At 40.6% G+C, this 5,849-nt stretch overlaps 1 protein-coding gene and 1 pseudogene across 1 annotated transcript in view; one reads left to right on the forward strand and one right to left on the reverse strand.

The window, feature by feature from the left end:
* Positions 1–2,335, reverse strand: part of LOC105979446 — a 4,299-nt pseudogene extending 1,964 nt beyond the window's left edge.
* The window catches only part of SLC22A23 (solute carrier family 22 member 23), a gene marked incomplete at its 5' end in the record, with an annotated part of 279,935 nt that overhangs the window by 7,543 nt on the left and 266,543 nt on the right, over positions 1–5,849 (forward strand). The gene's annotated exons all lie outside the window — the stretch shown is intronic.

Below are 5,849 nucleotides of genomic sequence, written 5' to 3' on the forward strand. Positions count from 1 at the left end.
CACAAGTAAACATCTTTCTACTATCTCTGTTGGCCAAAATCCATCTGACATCAGCAATGATATCTCTTGCTCCACATCCTCTTCTGAATCTGGCCTGAACCTCGGGCAGCTCTGTATCAATGTACTGCTGCAACCATTGATGGATGATCTTCAATAAAAATCTGCTTACATGTGAGCCTGAGTTATCATTAATAACTTCTATCGTTTGATCATTCTGACAGGTTACTTTTCTTTGGAACGGGTATAAATATGAATCTCTTCCAGCAAGTTGGCCAAGTAGCTGGCTTCCAAATTACCTGGCATAGATGAATAAGTGCTTCCAGTGCTTCATCAGCTTGTTGAAGCATTACAATTGATATTTCAACAATATCTTGAGCCTTGTTTATGGCTGATGCTTTCACTGCAGCTTAAACTTCTTCCTTCAGCACCGTTGGTTCTTGCTCATACCGCTACCTCCTGAAATGGTGGAATGCTGACTAAGTTATTTTTGATAAAGTGACTCTGTATTTCTTCCATTTTCTCTTGATGGTTCCTGCATCATTCCATATTTTGCATATATAGATATGCATTTTAAGGCTTGAATTTTTTCTTGAGTTCTTTTAGTTTAGGCTATTCTGAGTGTGTTCCTCCTTTTTTGTGGTTTTCTAAGTTCAGGGCTGTACACATTTTTATTACAGTATTTTACTTTGTCTTCTCAAGCTGTCTTTTGCTCAGCTCTGTGACTGCTTAATTTCTTTCGTGTGCCTTAACTAGAGCAAAGTTCAATCTCTTCTGACATACACTTTTTTCTTTCTTTCCTATCTTTCTAATGACATTTTGCTTTCTTCATGAATGACGTTCTTGATATTCTCCAACAGCTCATGAGGTCTTTTGACAAGATTCTCTGTGTCAAATCTGTGCTTGAGATGTTCTAGAAATTTAAGTGGGATAGACTCAAGATCATATTTTGGTTCTCGTGGACTTGTTTTAGTTTAGTTCAGCTTTGCCTTGAATTTACATATGAGCAATTGATGGTCTGTTCCACAGTCAGTGCCAGGCCTGGTTTTAGCTGCTGATATCGAGTTTCTCCATTGTCTCTTCTCACAGAGATACTCAGTTGGATTTCTGTGTATTCCATCTGGAGAAGTTCACATGTATAGTTGCTGTTGTGTTTTTGAAAAAGGGTATTTGCTATGAACAAGTCATTGGTCTTGCAAAGTTCAATCATGCTATATCCAGATTAATTTCTATCACCAACACAATATTTTCCAGCTACTGTTCTTTCCTCTTGGTTTCTAACTTTTGCATTCCAATCTCCAGTGACTATCAGTACATCTGGATTGCATGTTTGATCAATTTTAGACTGAAGACATTGGTAAAATTCTTCAGCGTCTTCATCCCTAACTTTGATGGTTGGTCTATAAATTTGAATAATAGTTGTGTTGATAAGATATCCTTGAAGGTATATAGATAAAATCCTATTGGATGTCCTGGAAAGTGTATAGATATAAAATAGATCTTGAAATGCCCTTTTTGAGGATGAATGTAACACCATTCCTCTAGATTATGTTGCTCTCAGCTGATATAGTTAGTTTATTGTGCCAACCTGGCCGATAAACACATGTGGGGTTAATTGAAGGGCTGAGGGATAAATGGCTTGGTGAGCCTCGCCTTTCGAGTTCTCGGGTCTCTTGTTTTCTGATGGTCGGACCAGGATGCAGCTGCCTTAGCAGTTCCCTGATTCAGCTTGCAAGGCTGACTCCCTACAAGACATCCCCAAAGAGAAGCCACATGGACCTACCCCGATGCAGCCCTGGGTGCTGGAGCAGCCATGTGGAGACCCCTGCCAGTGCTGAGATGCTTACATATTCACTGACTCAGCTTTCTTCCTGCAGTCAGCATCATTGCATCTGTTTTGTGAGATGGAGGAGGACTTTGTGGATTGGTGTTGGACATATGGGTTAATGGGTTAATGTTGGACTCATGGGCTTGGGCAGCACTAGGTTGGCATGTTTTCTTGATGCACACCTTAACCTTTATATAAAACTCTCTCTTATACATGAGTTGCTGTGGATTTGTTTCTCTAAAGTACCCAGACTAACACATCAGCATAGTAAACCATATGACTTTCTCATTAAAAATTATCAATACTAGTTCATTTCAGCTCACCAATGACTAGGATATCAATCTTTGTGTATTCTCTACTTCTAATTTTTTAGATTCATTCTTAGCATATTCAGTGTTCCAATCCTTAGGTTTTTGTTGTGGTTTCTTTTCACTTTGAGTTATACGCCTTCAGCAAGTGAAGATCTGGACAGCTCTACTCCCACAGGCTTTACTCTGTTGTAGTCACCATGGTTGATTTTACTTTGGGAAAGCAGCTCTTCCTCAGCCACATCATGAGTGCCCTCCAACCAGAAGGGCCCAACCTTTGGTACTATCTCCAACAATGTTCTGCTTCCATTCACTTCATCTGCTGTATCTGACAGTGATTTGAAGCTCTGCACAAGATTTCAGCAGCTCCTTACATGAAGTGGGCAGCTGAGACTGTCTTTTATTCTCTTCTTAGTCTGGCAGCTGTGCCGAAACCTGTTCACATTGTGTGATCCTGCTGGCATTTGAAATATTGGTGACATAGCTGTGGTAGTTATCCAATCTGGAGTCATTTGAGGATTAAGAGTGAAGGGGTGGGGTTTAGCCTGTCAATCGGATCACAGCTTGATGATCTCATTTGGAGGCGCTAAGGAGATAATTAGCTCTTTGGAGGTGGGAAACACGCTCACTCCCAGCAAAATATCCCCGAGGAGAAGCCACATAGGCCTACCCTGTTGCAGCCAGAGTCCTGGGTGCTGGAGAAGCCATGTGGAGAACCCCTGCCAGTGCTGAGATACTTCAAGGCCACTGGATCCACAAGCCCTCCCACCCACTGGCCTGTGATCTTCCTGCATTCAGCATCATTGCTTGTGTTTTGTGAGTCTGAAGAGGATTTTTAGGTTGGTATCAGACATATGGGCTAATATTGGACTTATGGATTTGATCTGAACTGGGCTGTGATGTTTTCTTACTGTATAATTACTCTTTATATAAAGCTCTTTCTTAGACACATATGAGTCACCCTGGATTTGTTTCTCTAGTCAACCTAGAGACTAACACAATAGCTTTTAGCCTCACACCAATACACAAGCCACCAGAGTGTGACAAACTGACAGACAAGTAGTGGGATGTTAGATTTAGAGCATTATAATCCTAGAATATGATGAGAAAGAAAACCTCATGCTTTCTGTTCTACTATTTTTAGAATATAGATATTTCGGTCTGTATAATAGTTGTTTCCAGGGTTTTGTTTCTTTGTTTTACGCTTTTATTGAACTATTAGGAGAAATTGCTGCAAAGGGGATTAACAGTTGAGAAGCTTTGAACTGCAATTCAAGGAGGCTTGGACTTGCTCATCAAGCTCAAACTCATTGCCATCAACTCAATTCTGACTCATAGCGACCTCATAGGACAGGGTAGAACTGGCCTTGTAGCTTTTCTGAGGCTTAACTCTTTGTGGGAGTAGAAAACGTCCTCTTTCTCCTTCGGAGCTGCTGGTGGTTTCCACTGCTGACCTTGCAGTCAGCACTATACTACCAGGGTTGCTGGACTTGCTCTTAACAATGTCTTAAACATTCAATTTAGTGATGGCCTCTGGTTTATGGGATGTGAACCACAGCTGAATAGAATGTTTAAGACATTTTACGAGCAAGGTGATATAGTGGCTTATGCTTTGAGCTCCTAATTGCAACATCAGCAGTTCTAACCCAGTAGTTACACCAAAGGAGAGAAATACGGCTGTCTGCTTCCATAAAGGCTTAAAGCAGTGGGTCTCAACCTTCCTAATGAAGGTAAGAAATGGTAGTGCTGTAACCAAATTCCCAAAATGACCCTTGAAAACTTAGTGGGAAAAAGAAAAAAAGAAAGAAAACCTAGTGGAGCAGTTCTATTCACATGGGCCTGCCATGGGTTGGAATTATCTTGACAGCAACTGGCTATATAGTGTTTTCAGCAATAGAAAATAATATCGCTCCTATACAGAGTTGCAAGTACAAATTACAGGACAAAATGTAAGCAGAGTTCATATTCATTGGGTAACAGACATGGATTGGCTTCCTATGTAGAATAGGCTGTGGTCATAAGGGAGTCAGAAGACAGCAGTTCCTGCTTGTGCTGTGGCACCATGTCATAATGGCATCTCTGAAAGCAGGTGTGCCACGTTGACCACTGCTACTGCTCGCCTGCTTCACCAAGCCTCACTTCTTCCCCGAGCCTTCCATGTGGCCTTTTTCCCAGCTGTACTTCTTCTCCTTTGGAGTGCTTTCAGTTATTGATGTCTGTACTGCCCTATGACCCTGAATTCAATACTTGCTCCTGGAATTCATGGAAACCAGCAAAGAACTTGCAGTTCTTTGTCGGATGTCATATCTGATCTGCTGAGATGGGAACATCTTCACAGAATGAATCAAGACATTCAGACTAGAGCTCACCCTGAGCAATAAAAAATAAGTTGATGCGGTTTTGTGGGGGCCTTCCCACAGTGCTGTCATTTCTGGAGCTAGATGACGTGGTGAGTCATCAAAACTCCTATACTCACGTTCATACAAGATGTCTCCTTAATAGTTTTCTGGGGAGTCCAATAAGAAGCAATTCTTTAAAAATGGATATCATCAAGGCAATAAGGGGTTCTATTTTTTATTTTAGATATGTGTATCTTCTGATAATGCTTTTAGAATTGAACTGAATCGTGGTTTAAGAATAATTGTGGTTTCTTTTAATTAATTTCTCATTTGCTTTCTTGTGTGTCTCCATTTCTAGGTAGAGCTCATTTTTGACAAAGAGGTTTCTGTAAGTGTCTAAAAGAGAACTGATGAAGAAATAAAAGCTATAACCTTGATTATAAGTCTAATTCTCAATAGCAGTATTTGGGAAATTGCGGATGAACTTGAAGGAAGATTACCAAGCTGAGAAACATGATTTCATTTATGCTATCATAAATATATTTAATGATATAAAAAGATTGTATTGCATATAAAAAAATAGATTCATATAAATCTCCAGAAGATCATGTTTTTCTTAAGAACTGAGGGAGGAGGGAGTGGCAATGGTGTGCACCATTCTTTCTTTATCTGTTTGACACCAGATAGCAAATATTGTGGCCTCATCTTATATTTTTATATGCAGGAAAAGTAACACACAAGAAAATCCAGGGCAGTGTGTAATGTTCGAATCCTAATCAAACAGCTATTATGTGCAAGAAAGTACTGTGGCAGAGTTGCAGAGGGCAAGGGTGGAGGGGTGGGTTATGGGAGAGAGTCATGAGTTGTATGTACCTTGAAGACTGAGTTATCTTGGTACTTATGTGTTAGACTGGTTGACTAAAGAAACAAATCCATAGACACTCGTGTGTAAGAGAGAGCTTTATATCAAAGAGCAATTACATATTGAGAAAACATCCCAGCCCAGTCCAGATCAAGTCCATAAGCTTGATATTTGCTCATATGTCCAGTACTAGTCCATAAATTCTTCTTTAGACTCACTCAGCACATGCAATGATGCCAAATGCAGAAGATCACAGGCTGGTGGTGGAAAGTCCTGTGGATCCAATGGTGGTGGACGTATCTCCAGGACTCTGGCTGCCATCAGCCTGGCTTCATGTGGTGTCTGAAGGAAGATGTGAGAGAGAGAGAGAGAGACAGAGAGAGAGAGAGAGAGAGAAATTAATTATCAACCAAAATGCCCGCAAACCCTTTGAGAGAAGGGAGGAGAGATTGGGTTGAAATGAAATGTTAGTTCAGTTTTCACATTCATTCATAGATTGGGGCTGTTTGAAAACC

Source organism: Echinops telfairi, unplaced genomic scaffold (genome assembly GCF_000313985.2).
Source record: "Echinops telfairi isolate 266 unplaced genomic scaffold, ASM31398v2 ScPeMD7_655;HRSCAF=1070, whole genome shotgun sequence".
Taxonomy (NCBI): Eukaryota; Metazoa; Chordata; class Mammalia; order Afrosoricida; family Tenrecidae; genus Echinops; species Echinops telfairi.